Raw genomic sequence first — 19717 nt, 5'->3', positions numbered from 1 at the left:
AATGTTTTTACTCTACCTTTTTCTCTATCTGGAAGCTAATAAAATATTTCCTGTGTGTTTCCTGCAGTTATGTAGCCGTCTTTTCCTTTCAGACTCCTTGGGTGGACTCAGCAAAATGAAAGCTAGGAATAATGTGGTTTTTCTCACACGTGTCAATAGAAAACATGGCTAGCAGTTAGAGGGTCTGGAAAGAATGTCTGGGTCCAAACACTTACTTACATCCTGGCATGTGAAGTCAAGTGGGCCTTAGGAAGCATTCCAAAGCTAGTGGAGGTGATGGAATTCCAGCTGAGCCATTTCAAATCCTAAAAGATGTTGCTATTTAAGTGCTGCACTCAATATGCAGGACTGGAAAAGATCAATTTTCATTCCAATCTGAAAGAAAGGCAACTCCAAAAATGTTCAAACTACCATACAACTGCATTCATTTCACATGCTAACAAGGTAATGCTCAAAATCCTTCAAGTTAGACTTCAGCAGCACGAGAAATTCCATATATATAAGCAGGGTTTAGAAAAGGCAGAGGAACCAGAGATCAAATTACCAACATCCATAGGATCATAGAAAAAGCAAGAGAATCCCAGAAAAACATCTACTTCTGCTTCATTGACTACACTAAATCCTTTGACTGTGTAGATCACAACAAACTGTGGAAAATTCTTAAAGAGATGGGAATACCAGAAGACCTTACATGCCTCCTGAGAAACCTGTATGCGGGTCCAAAAGCAACAGTTAGAACCAGACATGGAATAACAGACAGGTTCAAAATTGGGAAAGGAGTATGTCAAGGCTGTGTATTGTCACCCTGCTTATCTAACTTCTATGCAGAGTTCAGTTCAGTTCAGTCGCTCAGTCATGTCCAGCTCTTTGCGACCCCATGAACCTCAGCACAGCAGGCCTCCCTGTCCATCACCAACTCCCAGAGTCCACCCAAACCCATATCCACTGAGTCAGTGATGCCATCCAACCATCTCATCCTCTGTCGTCCCCTTCTCCTCCTGCCCTCAATCTTTCCCAGCGTCAGGGTCTTTTCAAATGAGTCAGCTCTTTGCATCAGGTGGCCAAAGTATTGGAGTTTCAGCTTCAACATCAGTCCTACCAATGAACACCCAGGACTGATCTCCTTTGGGATGGACTGGCTGGATCTCCTTGCAGTCCAAGGGATGCTCAAGAGTCTTCTCCAACACCACAGTTCAAAGCTACATTATGCAAAATGCCAGCCTGGAGGAAGCACAAGCTGGAATCAAGATTGCCAGGAGAAATATCAATAACCTCAGATATGCAGATGACACCACCCTTATGGCAGAAAGCAAAGAGGAACTAAAGAGCCTCTTGATGAAGGTGAAAGAAGAGAGTGAAAAAGCTCGCTTAAAATTCAGCATTCAAAAAACTAAGATCATGGCATCCAGTCCCATCACTTCATGGCAAATAGATGGGAGAAAAGTGGAAACAGTGGCAGATTTTATTTTCTTGGGCTACACAGCAGACACTGACTGCAGTCATGAAGTTAAAAGACACTTGCTCCTTGGAAGAAAAGCTAGGACCAACCTAGACAGCATATTAAAAACCAGAGACATTACTTTGCCAACAAAGGTCCATATAGTCAAAGCTGTGGATTTTCCAGTAGTAACATATGGATGGGAGAGTAAGACCATAAAGAAGGCTGATCATTGAAGAACTGATGCTTTCAAATTGTGGTTATGGAGAAGACTCCTTTGGACAGCAAGAAGTTCAAAGCAGTTGATCCTAAAGGAAATCAGTCCTAAATATTCATTGGAAGGACTGATGCTGCAACTGAAGCTCCAAAACTTTGGCTACCTGATGTGAAGAGCTGACTCATTGGAAATGATACTGATGCTGGGAAAGATTGAGGGCAGGAGAAGTGGGCAATGGGGTAAGCTAGCCCTTCTAGCATTTTTGTGTCTCACTTTTCTAATTTGTAAGAATGGAAGGAATAATATGTTTCACTTCATAGGAAGTAAATGTAGTTTAATGCAGTTTTTAGTCCTAAATCTCTCACGCCGAATGGCGTGCACAAGCACTGGAGTCCCTAAATTTCACTTGCATACGAGCCACCTGTGGGGCGGGTCTAGGAATCTGCCTTTTATCAGTTGTCCCAAGTAATTCGATTGCAGGTGATCCTCAACCTACTATTGATACTTTGAAAACACTAATATACAAGGTCCAGATACTCAGTAATAACTAAGGAACACTTACATATAAGTACTTACTATATAGCAGTTATTTCCCAGGATGAAAGGTGAGGGAGGTAGGGAAGCAAGATGGGGAAGAAAAAGCCAACTCAGCTGAGTCCCTTGAAGTGTCCCAGAGCTTGGATCATACTTCTGAGTTTCTCCCACCTGTGCCGGGAGCCAGCGTGAGGAACTCCGCCCACGGCAAAGGTCATGAGGAACGAGGCTTGGCATACGCAAAGGCGTGATCAAGCCTCAGGAAACCCCCTGTTCCCGAGCATCTAACCCCAAAACCAGAGTCTGTTTTATGCTCTCACATACACCTCTGACTTTATGGGGGGCTCTCCCCCATAACCGTTTCTCTCGGAGAAGGAGTTAACTTGCAGCTCCAAGTCAATAAAAATTCTTGGGCGTGACAAGAGTGTTTCAGCTTACGGACTCCTCTGAAGCTTATCTAGCCCACCTGTATGGGTTCGTCCGGCCACATGTGATTGTTTACAGCCTCCCAATCTGAGAGGCACGAGATGTTTTAGACTTACTAAAGGCAAATTATTTGGGGGAGTTGGAAATTATTAGTATAGTGGGTTGGTTAGGAATTATATTGGTGAAGGGTTTTTCATTTGTTGTGCCAATAATTGCTGCTAATTCCTTGCTCTGGGTGGGACAAGGGTGTCTCAGGTCAAACCTCTCTGCTGACAGACTAGCTTGTGTGACAGGATTATCCATACTCCTGCCACATGATTGTTTACTACCTCTCAACCATAAACAGCACAGAGAGTTTTGGAGTATTTTGAGAGTCTTAATTAGCATATAGCTTTTTCTTCTTGTTGAGTCAATGATTGCCGCCAGGCCTCCATATCCTTAGGCACCTGGGAATATATTAATCAATGTATTTGGAATATAGAAAAGGAAATACAGTAGTTTTTGATGTTAGCAATACTAGACTTTTTGAGTTAATGGATTTTCTCTTTTGTAATAGATCACTGTGCTTTGTTATAAATCACTGTGTCCTTGCTATGTAAAAATGTAACTTTATCATATCTTAAGACTAAATAGATCTTAAGGGGAGCATTGGTGAAAGGATTTTCATTTGTTGGGCTGATGTTTGCTTCTTATAATGAATATAACTAACTTATAGGAGAAATAAGTATTAACCTTTAAGCATATGAGAGGAATAAGTATTAACCTTGAAGATTAATCACGTTAACCTTGGGTTAAATAAATTCCTTTCTTGATTGCAACTCACTACACCCTCATCCTATAGGAATGTAACTTCATTTGGAGGGTGGTGCCTGGGTTAAGAAAAAACACCCTTGGAAGAAATAAGTTTTTTGGTTATCAGAAAGAAAGGATCATAAAATGTCAGCAAGTCTCACTCATGGCCAGAAGATGACATAATATTCCTAAGACCTTTTTTATACATTTATGTGAAGCACCTGATTTTGATAAAGGTCAGGACTGCTAACTCCCGCGTGACTCTATATTCATCCCTATGTGTAACAAAAGGTATATAAACAAACCCAAAAATAAAGAAATCGGATCAGTTTCTGGAAAGACTGATTCTCCCATGTCACTTCTTTCTTGCTCCCGCTTTTCTGGCTGAATTCCTATCTGGAGCATGGATGCTATTTCACGTAATCCAAGTTATTCAGCCTCTTTTTCTCCACTAATCTTCCTACTACACTATCCATTTCTAATCTCTCTATATTTGTGATTAAATATGTATTTTTCCAAAGACGCCGACTCCGTCCCCACCTTTGAATCACCCTGGATCCACCGGGGCTGGACCCCGGCACACCTGGAGGCTAAGGATCTGGGGGCTGGTATTCCCTTTGTCTCTGGTCATGGGGCAAAGGAGCCATAAAACTCTCAGGGCCTTGGGACTCTATGGGATGGTGAAGAGCAATCTTCAGAAGGCATCAGGGCCAGCATTAATTAGTTCAAAGCCTGCAGAAGCTGGAAGGTAAGCACATGAGCTGGAAAGAGGGCTGAGGGGATCTCAACAGAGTATGCCTTGTTGGTACAGTAGGGACAGTAAAAGTGTCCCCCTTGTATGTTGTGAGGTTAAAATGATACGATGCCTGTAAACACTTTAGTATAGGGTCTGACACATATAAGTGCTCACCAAGTGTCTGCAGTTATCATCACCATCATTACCACCACAGTCATTAGGTTCTATAGATTTGATAATACTCACTCAGTCGCATCCAACTCTTTGCAACACTATGGACTGTAGCCCACCCAGCTCCTCTGTCTATGAGATTTTCGAGGCAAGAATACTGGAGTGGGTTGCCATTTCCTTCTCTAGAGGATCTTCCCAGCCCAGGGACCAAACCTGTGTCTCCTGCATTGGCAGGCGGATTCTTTACCACTGTGCTACCTGGGAAACTCTAACGGATACAAATGCGGTGCGAATGCCATGAAGTAATCATGTTCCACAGAAAGGAAGACATACGAGAGGAACAAGGGGGGATTCGAGTTGATTGAAGCATGAGAGACCCAAAGAAGTAAGAGAGAAAGAAGGTAGTTGGATGGTAAAGCCAGATCTGGGAGGGAAACAGCATCAATCGTCAGACCTTGGTGGGGACAGGAGTGATATTGTTAGAAGGCTCAGGACCAGCATCTAGAATCTGAATTCCAAATCGAAAATGGTTTTAAAAAACAAAAGGAAAGCAATAGAAAAAGCAAAACTATTTCAAATCTACATAAACTAAAATCAGTAAAGGCAGGACTCCCTTGTGGTCTAGTAGTTAAGACTCCGCCTTCCAAAGCAGGGGCCGTGGGTTTGATGCCTGGTCAGGGAAGTAAGATCCCACATACCATAGGGCAACTAAGCCTGAATGCCACAAAAAAAGACGGAAGGAATGAAGATCCTGCATGCCATAACTAAGATCTGACACAGTCAAATAAATAAATTAAGGTTTTTTAAAAAGACAATAAAAGAGAAGTGTTACTACAAAACACTAACCCATAAAAAGGAATGCATTGACTCAGTTCTAATGAGGGGGATGAACCTAGAGTGAATATACAGAGCGAAGTCGGAAAAAGGAAGAGAAACATCGTATATTAACACATACACATGGAATCTAGAAACATGGTACTGATTAATCTATCTGGAGGGCAGCAATAGAGATGCAGACATAGAGAACAGATTTGTGGACACAGGAGGGAAGGGCAGGGTGGGACAAATTGAGAGAGCAGCGCTGAAACATATGCATTACCAAATGCAAAATTAGATAGCCAATGGAAATTTTCTGTATGGTGCAGGGAGCTCAAATCCAGTGATCTCTGACAACAGAGCGGGTAGATAGGGTGGAAGTTGGGAGGGTGGGGACATATATAGACCCATAGCTGATTCATGTCGATATATGGCAGAAACCAACATGATATTGTAAAGTGACACTGAAAGGGAAAGTTACTCAGTCGTGTCCAACTCTTTGGGACCCTATGGACTGTAGCCCACCAGGCTCCCCTGTCCCTGGAATTCTCCAGGCAAGAAGACTGGAGTGGGTTGCCATTCCCTTCTCCAGGAGATCTTCCCGACCCAGGGATTGAACCCAGGTCTCCTGCACTGCAGGCAGATCCTTTACCCTTTGAGCCACCAGCGAAGCCCATGAGCCAGTTAAAAATATGTAAATTAAAAAACCACTAACACTACGGCTTCTTCCACAAGCCATGTGACCCCATTCTCCCCCAAGAGGTCTCAGCTACCCAGCCACTCAGACCTCTGAACTGGAAAAGCTAGTCTTATAAGAATCAACACAAGCTATTAAAAACCTTTCCATGCTCACTGCCACTCCTTCTCTCATTACCTTTTATCAAAACTATTCCAATAACTTCTTAATTTATTAAATAACCTATTTTTACCTCAGCTTTTCCAGCTTTCTTTAAAAAGCATTTTTTTTCCCCTCTGAAAACAAAACTGGAATATTGAATACATTATTTTAGGATAGGGATTGTTTCCGTTAGGATTAATTGCTAAGGTTATTTGAAGAAACTTTAAAAAGAAAGAGGAAGGGGAGAGGAAGCAAACAGAGAGACGCCAGTGACGAGAGGACTCTGGCTCAGGACGTGGTGTAGCATTTATGGAGGTAAGAAGTGGTGAGATTCTGAAGACAGAAATAGCAAAAACTCTTGCTAGATTCAACTTGGAGGTGAGAGAGAAGTTTGGTTTGAGCAACTGGAAGAATGGAGTTGCCTTCAACCCAGACAGGAAGAACTGCAGGGGAGCAGGTCTTTGGAGGAAAATCAGGCGTCCCATTTTGGGCAAGGCAAGTTTGAGGTGTTAGTGAGCATTCAAGTGGAGTCATTAACCAGATTACTGATTATATTAGCCTGGAGTTCAGGAGAGAAGCTGGGCTGGAGATGCACGTTTGCAAGTCATCAGTGGGTAGACAGTATTGAAAGTCATAAATCTGAACACAATGCCCAAGGAAGTGTGTGTAGCTGCAGAAGGTGAACCCTAGCTTTAAGGGCATGAAGCAAAGAATGAAAGCATAGGTCAGGAAAAGCTAACTTCTGTAACAAACACCACCAACAGTTTAGTGACTTACACAATTAAATTTTATCTTTCACTTAAAAAATTATAAATTTTTAAACAATAAAAAGGGTTTTTTATTTATTTTAAACATAATGACTTTTTAGCTAGTTCTTCAGACAAGATATATCCAGAAACATTAAAGTCAGTAGGAACAATGCCAACATTTTTAGAGAAATGGAATCCAATTGTTTTATATCACTTTTAACTTTTTGCCCATTATACTAGAAAGCACTACCTACAAGTTCATTGAGGAAATTTGGAAAATTGTAATGAAGACTTGAAAATACCAGGGTGCATATGCACCCACATTTAGATTTATTAACAGATTACGGACTTCAACGCTGTAGTAAGTAGAGCTACAGAGGCCTGGTGCACAGCTGCCTAGATGTATTTTCTCTAGGTGGCATCGCCACCCAGTGCTCACTGGAAGGAAGGCCCATATCGTTCAAAAGCCTTTCCCTGACTTCACAAATGGTATGAGATTGTTGTGCACCTTTTAAATACACTGAGTTAAGCCACGAAAGCAAGGTAAACTTATAACTTAGCTAAAGACCTTATTAAGTAAGTGTAAATTGTACTCAAATAGCAGTGTCTGAGAGTTTTGTGACATCGCATAAGCATACAGTAAGAGAAGGTGGTTTCCTAAGAGAAAACAGAATTGATAGATGATCTGTGTTCCCCTGAGCATCTGTGGCCCTTCTCAGCAAGAAATGCAGCACTTGTCTGTGTCTTCTCACAGAGCCTATGTCTACTCCTCCATCTCTCAACATCCATCAGATCCACTTCTAATTTATGAAACTGTGAGTTCATGAGTAACAGATCGTGTGTGTCCAACTCTTTGCACCATAGACTGTAGCCCATTAGGTTCCTCTGTCCATGGGGTTCTCCAGGCAAGAATACTGGAGCAGGTTGCTGTTTCCTACTCCAGGGGATCTCCCTGGCTCAGAGATTGAACCTGTGGCTCCTGAGTCTTCTGCACTGGCAGGTGAAGTCTTTATTGCTGAGCCACCAGGGAAGCCCAAAATAGATCCTATAGCATAGTTCAAATACTTCCTTCACTTCATCTTCAAGCTCAACACTTACTCGCTTATGATTTCTCAACCAACTCCTTTACATATTTCTCTTGTACCATTGTATATAAATAGTTCTTTCACCAGAGCATTGATTAATCTCTATTAGAAAAAAGGGGCAGCTATGCCAAATCTCACTGGCTGCCTCTCTGTTTCTCTCTCCCTCTCTCAGTGTCTACAGACATAGACAGGGTTATTCTTTTTGAAAATATTTGTTTATTTATTTATTTGGCTGCACTGAGTCTTAGTTGTGGCATGTGAGATCTTAGTTCCCTGTTGTTTAGTCACTAAGTCGTGTCCAACTCTTTGCAGCCCAGGGGCTACCGCACGCCAGGTTGCTTCCCTAACCAGGGAAACCACCTGAGCGCCCTACATTGGGAGCTTGGGAGTCTTAGCCACTGGACCACCAGAGAAGCCCGCATATATGGTTATTCTTATCGCACTGGTCTCACAATGTCTCAGATCAGTCTAGGTGTATTCAGAGATAATGATCTCCTTGTCCAACTCCTCTGCCAGTCCTTGCAATTTAAAGCCACTATCTAAAAAAAATAAATAAATAAATAAATAAAAAAATAAAGCCACTATCTTGGCTCTTTGGAACAACAACCAAGCTTTATGTCTGGAGGCTGTTTTGAGGAGTGTCTTTTTCTTCCTGCCTGAAACCTCCCCCTCCCAGCTTGTGCTGGTCTCAAAGCTGGGAATTGCTAATTGTTGATAAAGCTTAAGAATATAGTTCCTGTTCTCAAACTCCTTGGGCTTTGTTGAAAGTTCCAGAAAAGCTCCACCAAACATTTCACACGGAAGGGTGAGTGAAAGTAGCTGGTTTTCTGATGGAAGTATTGCTTCTGCATTTTCAAGCGCTAGTTTTGGGAATCAGACTTTGCTACTAACATTACCATGGACTAGTTGTGAGACATTAAGGAAGCACTTAACTGCTCAGCTGCAGTTTTTACAGCTGCCCAGTGGAGCTAATAATAGTAAAATGCTGTAAAATGCCTGATATATAGTAACTCATTAGATGCTAGCTATTATTGTTACATTTTGTTTATCTTTTTAGTGTCCTGACTATAGTGTTTTGTACTTGTTGTGGAATTTTAAAAATTATCAAGAAACTCTAAGCTTGGCTAAAAATAATGTAATTATTAGTGTATATCAGGGAGCTATAGTACCTAGAATACAGGAAATAATATATCTAATGTTCTCCAAACTAGTCAAACAAATTTCTCATCTCTAGGCCATACATCATAAAGGTATCTTTACTAAGATGTCACACTTTTTAAAGAGAATACCAGAATTGTGAAGAGTCTAAAACCATTTCCTAAGAGTGAAGAACCTGGGACTGTTGAAACTGGAGAAGAACTAGTAAGTATTTTCAGGTATTTAAAAGGGTCCCGTCTGAAAAAATAATCTAGATTAATTTTTTCAGAAGATGGAGGCAGTCTCTTAAGACTGAACCCTTAACCCACAGGATCTGATGCTGCCTACCTCCAGGTAGATAGTGTCAACATTGTGTTATATTGTACAACACCCAGTTGGTGTTGCAGAATTGCTTGATGGGAGGTTGAGGAGGAGGGAGGAAGCTCCATACATTTGAGGGACCAGAATACAAAGCTTTCAGGGTATTGTGTGTGGTATAAGGGAAAACAATTGTGTTTTTCTTTACATCTAAGAATGCTTTTCTAATAAAAGGAACCAGGGCTCCTAGGAGAAGTGATTAATTCCGAGGCAAGAACAGAGAAAATAAATATGAGTATGGAACATTTTGTGATACTAGAAAATAAGAAAATACTAAAAAATAAATAAATAACAGAGAGAGTCACAGGAGCCACCCTGATGGTGATCCTAATGACAAAAGCTGGACCCATTTAAACTGCTACATCTCAGCCTGATTTTGGCTAGTGAAGATTCACTGAAACTGCTACCCTACAGGGAGCTTTTTAACATGACCACATGGTGGGAAGCCGACTTTTCACTGCCCGCTTTCCCCTTGGAGCTTTCAGTTTTAATATCTCCATTAACTCAGAAGCAAACCAAAAAATTCCCCATGAGGTATAATACACATTATTAAAATTTTAGAGATAAGATATAATCGGCACTGTTCAGATAATTTTCCATTGATACTTTATGACACAGGAAATACTGAAATTCCTTAAACATCTGGAGTACGTGTCCAGACATGGAAAGCTGACTAGTGTAATATAACTCCCATGTCAGTGAACAGGGATCAAGCAACTTCTGAAAGGACAACAGTGTCAGAAGGCTGTCCTGCTGCTTTGCCGATGTTTCTTTCTGCCATGTAGCCAATAATAACTGACAACACTTATAGTGTGTCTAGGGTGGCAAGCATGTACCAATCACTTCACATCCATTTGCTTGTCCAGTCTTTTTCACAGCCACCATATGAGACAGGTATTAGCAGTATCTGCACTTAACAAGGATACAAGTTCAGAGCAGTTAAATGATTAATCTAGGGCCACATACACACAGAAAGAGCAGAGCCAGGATGTGAAGCTAGATTTCTCTGACTCAGAATCCTCAAAGTTTACCTACCTACCAACAAGCAGTGTGTTATCCTGCACACCGCCTCCATGCAGGATAAGGACATGCTTTGACAAAGGAAGGCTGAGGGGAGGGGATAAGAGGGGGCCAGAAATATGTACAGTCAACCCTCAGAATCTGCAGGGAATGGGTTGCAGGAGCCCCCAGGGATACCAGGATGCCCAGATACTCAAGTCTCTTCTATAAACGGCTGGTAGAGGGACTTCCCTGGCCGTCCTGTGGCTAAGACTCTGAGCTCCCAACACAGGGGGTCCAGGTTCAATCCCTGGTCAGGCAAATAGATCCTACATGTTGCAAGTAAAGATTTTGCATTCTGGAAATAAAGAATGCTGCAACTAAGACCAGATGTAGCCAAATAAACAATTTCCTTTTTAAAATGATTGGTACAGTTGGCCAACTTAATCCTCTAGTTTGAGATCTGAAGATTCAACCAACCTTGGGTTGATGCTGGAGGCCCTGGACAGAACCTGTGGATGTAGATGGCCAACTGTATGTTTATCGAAGAAAAAAAAATCCACCTAGAAGTGGACTCAAACAGCCCAAACCTGTGTTAATCTAGGGGCAACTGTGCACTATTTCCTGGACATACCATTTCCAGCAATAATTTACTTGAAGGATGTAATCTCACCCAAAATGAGAAGAGGCAGAGAGAGAAACAGGAAAAGCACCCCACCTAGAGGACTGGAAACAGAGGAAAGAGGGATCTTTGCACCTAAAAAGTGAGAGCTGTTTGGGGACTTTTCAGGCCTGTAACTCTCATGAAACCAGACTGGATGCTCTAACTTCTGTCATTTCAGACAAGTGTGCCAGCGAGACCATGAAGGAGAGTGTGACTGCAGGGTCCCTGGTGCCAATGGACATTCTTGCAACACATCTGTGGGCTCCATAGTGAGACAGAGCAGGACACTATGGTCCTTGCCCACAATGTCCTCAGCCTGCCTTTTGTCTGTGGAAAATCTTTAGCCAAAGAATAAGTTTAGGGACTTCCCTAATAGTCCAGTGGTTAAGACTCCATCCTTCCAATGCAGGGGGCACAGGTTCAATCCCTGGTCAGGGAACTAAGATCCCACATGCTGTGGGTGCAGCAGCAAAAAAAAAGAAAAAGAAAAGAAAGAATTTAATCAGCAAAATGAGAAAATACAGAAACAAAGGAAATCAGTCCAACAAGACTGAATAATAATAAAGTCAGTAAACACAGTCGAGGGCTTTTAGTTCCTCCTCAAAGGCTATAGATAATATTCTGAACCATATTCTGTGAGCTGTCTTAGAGATACTAAAACCCTCACCAGGTGGAAGAAGTTATCTGCCTGATGACCAGATTGTAGCCATGACATAAACGGCCACAGTTCTGAGAATTAGCCTCCAGGAAATGCGAACAAACTGACTCTGGAACCGAAGATTAATTGTACTTAAAATAATCAAGATAATGCTGGCCAGAATACCGCAGGACCAAATTCAAGATAACTGTCAGAAGTGAACTGTCAGAAACTGTGCTGTTTCTGCATGTAGCCCCTCTCTTTGCCCAGTGATTGTCAGTGGTGGTGGAGTCAGCCTTTGGACAGGAATCTAACCCTCCACTCCCGTTCATGGCACCAGAAATAAACCAAGCTTTCCACCAAACTTGCTTCTTTATTGACTTTTGAATGGTGAGCAGCTAAACCCCCACTTTCCATTACAGTAGTGGTTTGCCCTCCATGACAGTCCTGCCTTTATCTGGGGGGAATGGGTTTGATAAGCCACCACAGGTCTAGGGCACGACACCACAAGTCACTGGCAGGTGGTTAAACAAGGGGCCTGATGCCGTGATCTTAGTTTTCTGAATGTTGAGTTTTAAGCCAACTTTTTCACTCTCCGCTTTCACTTTCATCAAGAGGCTCTTTAGTTCTTCTTCACTTTCTGCCATAAGGGTGGTGTCATCTGCATATCTGAGATTATCGATATTTCTCCCAGCAATCTTGATTCCAGCTTGTGCTTCAAAAGCTGGATTCCAACCCGGCATTTCTCATGATGTACTCTGCATATAAGTTAAATAAGCAGGGTGACAATGTACAGCCTTGACATACTCCTTTCCCTATTTGAAACCTGTCTGTTGTTCCATGTCCAGTTCTAACTGCTGCTTCTTGACCTGCATACAGATTTCTCAGGAGGCAGGTCAGGTGGTCTGGCATTCCCATCTTTCTAAGAATTTTCCAGAGTTTGTTGTGATCCACACAATCAAAGGCTTTGGCATAGATGATAAAGCAAATGCAGGTGTTTTTCTGGAGCTCTCTTGCTTTTTCGATGATCCAACAGATGTTGGCTATTTGCTCTCTGGTGGTTCTTCTGCCTTTTCTAAATCCAGCTTGAACACCTGGAAGTTCATGGTTCATGTACTGTTGAAGCCTGGCTTGGAGAATTTTGAGCATTAATCTGCTAGCATGTGAAATAAGTGCAATTGTGTGGTAATTCATGGCAAATAGATGGGGAAACAATGGAAATAGTGAGAGACTTTATTTTCCTGGGCTCCAAAATCACTGCAGATGGTGACTGCACCCATGAAATTAAAAGATGCTTGCTCCTTGGAAGAAAAGCTATGACCAACCTAGACAGCATATTAAAAGCAGAGACATTACTTTGCCAAGAAAGGTTTGTCTAGTCAAAGCTATGGTTTTTCCAGTGGTCATGTATGGATGTGAGAGTTGGACTCTAAAGAAAGCCGAGGGCCAAAGACTTGATGCTTTTGAACTGGAGATCCAACCAGTTCATCCTAAAGAAAATCAGTCTTGAGTATTCATTGGAAGGAGTGATGCTGAAGCTGAAACTCCAATACTTTGGCCACCTGATGCAAAGAATTGACTCATTGGAAAAGACCCTGATGCTGGGAAAGATTGAAGGCAGGAGGAGAAGGGGATGGCAGAGGATGAGATGGTCGGATGACATCACTGACTCAATGGACATGAGCTTGAGTAAACTCTAGGAGTTGGTGATGGACAGGAAGCCTAGAATGCTGCAGCCCATGGGGTCTCAAAGAGTCGGACACGACTGAGAGACTGAACTGAACTGAACTGAAGAACTGAACCATTGAGAAAAAACAGACAGACATGGATGCACCAAAACAGCAAGAGAAAGGCGTGAACACACAGGTGGGTACATGGTGTCAGGTATATGGTGCATCAGGCGGACACTGAGGAGCCCAACATGGCCAGAGGACAGACTATAACGAGTGGGTGGACATAAAGGCCAGAGAATATACTAGAAAGATGGGGTGGAGCAGCATAGGAAGTGCTTTCAGGTAATAGGAGACCCTGGAAGGCATTCAGCAGGCTTCGTGAAATTGGATCTGTGTTTCTTTAAAGTCAAAGGACAGGCAACTGGGAGGAGGGATAGAAGCAGGAAGCCAGGGAGCTACAATAGCATTTACAGAGAACTGGTCCAGCTCCAAGTAGACCTGCCCCATCAACAGAGGGCAGCCAGACATAACCTCTCTCCAGACAGTCCCTCTCTCCTAGGGAAAAGAAAGGCCAGGTGGCCAGATCTTCCCACTTTTCATGAAAATCTAAAACTGTGTCAATACATTCTGATGTTAACTATCCATGCACCAGCCTGATTTGTAATACTGATTTAAACTTTAAAAAATCATGACAATCAGGCAAGAAAAATATACTCTCAGTTAAATTTATGCACAATAAGGAAGAAAGAAGGGATTAGAAATCCAGACAGCATAGTTTGGTAATTAAATCCTGCAATCAGACTGCCCTGGACTTGGATTCATATTTTCCCAGGAGGCCAGGAGTAAGTAACTTAGCCTCTCTAAGCCTCATTACACAAGATGATTGATGGGATTGTTGTGAGGGATAAATTGAATAATGCATGTTAAGCCTTTAGTGCAGGATTGGGAATATAGTAAGTGCACAATATGTAAGCTTCCTTTGTTGTTGTATCAAATGCATTATTATTCTCTGTTGTATTTTTCTGTAGTTAGTGGATTATTCTCATTTCATAAGTTGAGTTTAAGATTCAAAGCACCACAAATAACTACTACAATCTTTTAAAAAAAAAAAAACAACCTATTTCTCTAGTTTTGATACCCATAGTAGTAAGAAAAGTAAGAAAAAAGGTAACTGGCATTATTCATCCTCCCTTTGAAAACAAACCAGAAGTTATGGCCCTGAAATTCATTGAGCCTTTCCCCCAAGAATACGAGGCTCTCCCTTCTCTGAAAGTCTTGTAAGTAAGTTTTTAGCTTGACAAACATTTTCCAGCTACATTTTCAACACTAGAGTTTTGTAGACATTTAAAAAACCTAAACCTAAACTTTAAATTAGAGGCAAAGTTGACTATTTAAAGAAGCCTATATGAACAAATATCTTACTTGCTAAAGATAAGGGTTCAGTGATTTACACTTAATCCCCCAAATGTTGTGGATCCAAGTTTGCTCAGAGAGCATTTAGTAGAAGATTAGCAGCAGCTGTTTTGTCTGACCTGTTCTTGGGTTTCATGTCTGTCTTCTAGCAAAATAGGAAAGGAAAGATTAGGCTACAGAGGGTCAGAATGCAAATAACTCTGAACTGAGATCACTTACATTGCACTGGACAGAACTCCTCCAACTGCAAATGTCTGCAAACTAACCCATACAAGCTTTAACCGAAAGGATGATCTATAAGCCTTGGGCATGGCTGGGTGCAGGGGTTCAAGTAAGATTATCAGGAGCTGTTCTTTGTAGACTTCCGTCTTCCTCGGTCCTGTTTTCCTCTGTGTGGGCTTTGCTCTCACCAGGCTCTTTCCATATATGGTGGACCTCCATAGCTACAGGTGTACAGCATCCTGTAGCTCAGAATCCCAGTGGGGAGTTCTTAGAAAGTCTTGGCATTGAGTCTCCCTGGCCTACTTTGAGTTAATTTCCCTCTTCCTGGGTTGATCACCGTGGCCAGTAGAATAGACTATTCTAAGGGGTTAAGATGAAGCCTGGGCTTATTCCTGGAGTTAGGGATAGAATGAGCTAGACGGAAGCCACCTGGCTCGAGAATGAGGAAGAGATGTTCCCCTAAGGCAAAAGGGATACTGGAAAGTGGAATGGATTGAAAGTAGGGAAAGGTCCAGATGCCTGCCTCCAAGGTGCCAGTGCCCTCCACTACAAAATCCAAAGAAAACTGGTGACTTGATTTGTGGCCCAACATGTAGCGAACAATTTTGCTAATGCCTGCAAACCAGCTACTAGATAATCACCACCAGGAAGACAAGCTGAGAGTACAGTCTAGCTAGCACCTCTGCTTTCTCAGTCAGTTTTGACTTTATGATGCAAAATATGAATTTAGAGTGCTTTTTAAAAATTTTGCTATTGGGAGGATTTAGAGTTATGTAAGAAATCCCTGTTGATAAAACCAAGTGGACCCTGGCATGGAATTACTGGGTGAAGTTAAGACTGTTCTATCATGAACTATGTAAAAAATAGGGCCAATGAACTTGCTGATTTCCTAAGGGCAAGACTTAGAGTGAACTGCAAATAATCACATTTCTTTGAATGGCCAAGTCTCCTCACCACCATAGCATCTATCTAGTCTTTAAGTCTGTTATCTCATTTTTGAAAACCAGACTTTGAACTGCTATAAATTTCCTTGTAAAACTCCCTCTTATAATTAACAGTATGATTGTGCAGCAAGAAGCGATTAAGATTTGGGATCAAAAGCTTTGACTTCAAGTCTCCAGCGGTCTTCTTTTTTGGCCTCATATGTGTTTTATTTTAGTTTTTATCAAGATATAATATTTGATATAGAACATTATGTCAGTTTCAGGTGCACAATACAATGTAAAATGATCACCACAAGTCCAGCTAACATCCATCACCACACATAGTTACAGAGGCTTTTTATTGTGGTGAGAATTTTAAGATCTACTCTTAGCCCCTTCCGAATACATATGTGTCCGTGCATGCTCAGTCGCTCAGTCCTGTCCAACCCTTTGCGACCCTATGGACTATAGCCTGCTAGGCTTCTCTGTCCAGGGAATTTTCCAGGCAAGGATGCTGGGGTGGGTTGCCATTTCCTACTCCATTCAAACACACAACACAGTATTATTACCTGTAGTCGCCGCGCTGTCCACTACCTCCTCATCCAATGTCCTTCTTGCCAGTTGCACAGCCTCATGTTCTGTGAACCTGTTTCCTCTTCTCTCAAATACCCATAGAATTCCTGCCCTATCTACCTCGCCAGATTTTTATGAGAAGCAAATATGATCATGTTCAGGAAGCCAATATTTAAACTATCAAGTGTTCTACTTTATTGTAAGGTAGACACATGGAGTTATTCTATAATAAAACTGCTGCTTACAGAGCCACTCAACTTCAAACACATTCCTAGACTCTCCCCAAAGTGGGCAGCTATTCATATTTGAATATTTCATAAATGTGGATGGAAGTTTTTTGGAGGCTTAGGCTGCCTTCCTTTGAGAGAAATGAAATCTTATTTTCTCCTTTAATATAATAATTATGGCTTATTTAGCGGATTTTTTTATTCCTTTGTAACTAATCTATTTTTCTTTTGGATTATGGAAGTATTTCTTGAGACAATATTTGTTTCATCTGTATGTCATTTCTGGCTGCTATTTTTTCCATCTTGGATCCCTTTTCACTTCCTTCCCTTATGTTTAAACTCTGTTTCACGGTTCCCACCTCAACCATCCATTCACCCTCAAGCAGGAAATGGGATACACACACATACACATTCACACAAAGAAGAAGCTTATAGGTAAAAAAAAAAACAGGAGGAAAGTTAGGAAAAATGCAAAATTCATGGGACTTGGAGAAGGATGTGTACATTAGTCCAAGCATTTGGACTGGGAGAAAAATTGCCATGAAGTTTGGAATACATTGAATTGAGGGGAGGAACAGAGAGTTCTAAATCATTGCTTTAAAACCCTGGGTCTCATTTTTATAGCTTGTTTTTTGGCTGCCCAAATGTTTGGGGGACTGCGTTCAGCTTAGGAGATATGGCTGTGCCACTTATGACTACCATTTAGGCAGTCTTTTGTAACTTTTCTGCACATGTCATTTTTGATCTTTGAGACAGGTTTTCAAAAAATAATGTGGATGAAACTCACCAATGTAATACATTGTAAAAGAAGCCAGATACAAAAGATCGATACTGTACAATTCCATTTTTTATAAACTAAGAAAACAAGCAAAATGATTGGATGATGTTAAAAGCTGGGCTTGAGTAGTGATGAGAAGCAGCACCAGTGGGTGTCTGGGTTTCTGCTAATGTTCTGCTTCTTGATATGGGTACTGGTTACAGGGTGTGATCAGTTTGTGAAAAATCACAGAACTGTATACTTACAATTTGGCATATATGTTATACTTTAATTTAAATTTTTTTGCGGGCTTCCCTGGTGGCTCAGACGTTAAAGCATCTGCCTGGAATGCGGGAGACCTAGGTTCGATCCCTGGGTCGGGAAGATCCCCTGGAGAAGGAAATGGCAACCCACTCCAGTATTCTTGCCTGGAGAATCCCTTTAAATAGCATCAATTGCTTTAAGAAAATATCAAGCGACTTCCGTGGTGCTCCAGTAGTTAAGATTTCACCTTCCAATGCAATGGGTGTGGGTTCAATCCCTGGTCAGGGAGCTAAGATTCCACATACCTTACGGCCAGAATACCAAAACATAAAATAGAAGCAGTATTGTAAAAAATTCAATAAAATGGTCCACATCAAAAAAAATCTTTAAAAAGAAAATAGCAACCACAGAGATCTTGAACTTATTTTCTCCTAATTAGTGAAGTTGGCTGGAGTGAAGAAGTAGGAAAGGTTCTTGACATTCAGGCTTTTACTGCTCAATTATTCATTCATTTAATACATGTTTATTTAAGAATGGGGTCAAGAACTAAAGGCAAAGAGAGGTCCTTGCTCTCACACAGAGTACAGTCTAGTTAGATGGGGGAGGAGATAGCTGTCAATCAAATAATCACACCAATCAATTTATAAGAGACAGAACGGAGGGAGGAGGAACCATGGGGAAGTCCTCCTCTCTGAGACAAGAAGGGTGAGTGGCCCTTGGTAGAGGAATAGAAAAGATTGGTTGTTATGTGGTATTTAAATGTTAGGCTTAATTAGACCACTAGAGGGCGGCCACAGACAGGTATTTGCGGCAATTCATAAACCGGTGGCGAACCGAGTCTAAAAGTTCTCATAGCTTTTGTTCAACTCTCCTTGATGGTGTTGCTGCTGCTGCTGCTAAGTCGCTTCAGTCGTGTCCGACTCTGTGCGACCCCATAGACGGCAGCCCACCAGGCTCCCCCGTCCCTGGGATTCTCCAGGCAAGAACACTGGAGTGGGTTGCCTTTTCCTTCTCCAATGCATGAAAGTGAAAAGTGAAAGTGCAGTCGCTCAGTAGTGACCCCATGGACTGCAGCCCACCAGGCTCCTCGGTCCATGGGATTTGCCAGGCAAGAGGACTGGAGTGGGGTGCCATAGCACAAAATATCTAACAGAAACTAATAATCAAGTGTCAATTTACATATGTTCGTTTGGCCGTGTAGTCTTGCCTAACAATATAATACAGATTCCTACCAAGCACCTAGTTGCCTTAAAAGAATGAAGTTAAAAAATCAAAAAGGAATGGTTAAAAGAGCCACCCCCAAGCCACAGGTATGCTATTACTATTGCTTATTCATTAGCACCCCAAAGTCCCTCACATCTACAGCATCCCAGGCCCTCACAGAAAGTACTTCACTGCATGATATTACCTGTTTCTCACTGAGGCAGCGAATGAGCTGGTAGAATTTTACATGTTGCCTTCAGAGAAACAAAGGCAGAATAAGCAATAATTCACCACATCCAATTAAATGATCAAGGATGAAATTAAGGTTAAAACCAAGTCAGTACTAGTGCACTAATGAGTAGATCTCTTTAGCACCTAAGCATTCCAGTAAGCATTTAAGGCATGGCTCTCCCTCCCTTAAAACTAATTTCTAGTGCAATTGAAAAAAAAATGTATTTTAATTGTTTAAAAATGAAAGCAAATCTATCCTGGTGACAGGTGAAGGCCTGTGTGGTCCAGACATTGCCCGTCTCCGGGACCCCTTTCCTCTCCTCCTTTTCTTACTTCTTCCCAGTCTCAGTTGACTTGATTCCATGAAGTCAACAAACATTTCACATTTTCCATCACTTCTCTTTCACATTTGCTGTTTCCTTTGCCTGAGATGTCTGTTCTCATCATCACACAAGAAGCTTTTTGTTCTTCAAATTCCAGTGAATGGTCACTTCCTGAAAAGACTTCGTAAACCACGCACTCCCGGCTGTCCCTTCCCATAGAACCTCGACCTTTAGCCGGCACTTTGATGCCCAGTATGCCGGTCCATATTTCCTAGCTGTGCCAGCGGCTGA

At 41.8% G+C, this 19717-nt stretch overlaps 1 long non-coding RNA gene across 1 annotated transcript; it reads left to right on the top strand.

Moving 5' to 3' along the window:
- The first annotated feature begins 9036 nt into the window (after window positions 1-9036).
- LOC138434711 (uncharacterized) lies at window positions 9037-11981 on the top strand. The gene is made up of 2 exons (XR_011254837.1): window positions 9037-9164; window positions 11159-11981. It is a non-coding gene; the product is annotated as an uncharacterized lncRNA (long non-coding RNA).
- The last annotated feature ends 7736 nt before the right edge of the window (window positions 11982-19717 follow it).

Source organism: Ovis canadensis, chromosome 2 (genome assembly GCF_042477335.2).
Source record: "Ovis canadensis isolate MfBH-ARS-UI-01 breed Bighorn chromosome 2, ARS-UI_OviCan_v2, whole genome shotgun sequence".
Classification (NCBI taxonomy): Eukaryota; Metazoa; Chordata; class Mammalia; order Artiodactyla; family Bovidae; genus Ovis; species Ovis canadensis.
The sequence above is the reverse complement of the archived record's forward strand: the minus strand, read 5'-3'. Positions and strand labels throughout refer to the sequence as shown.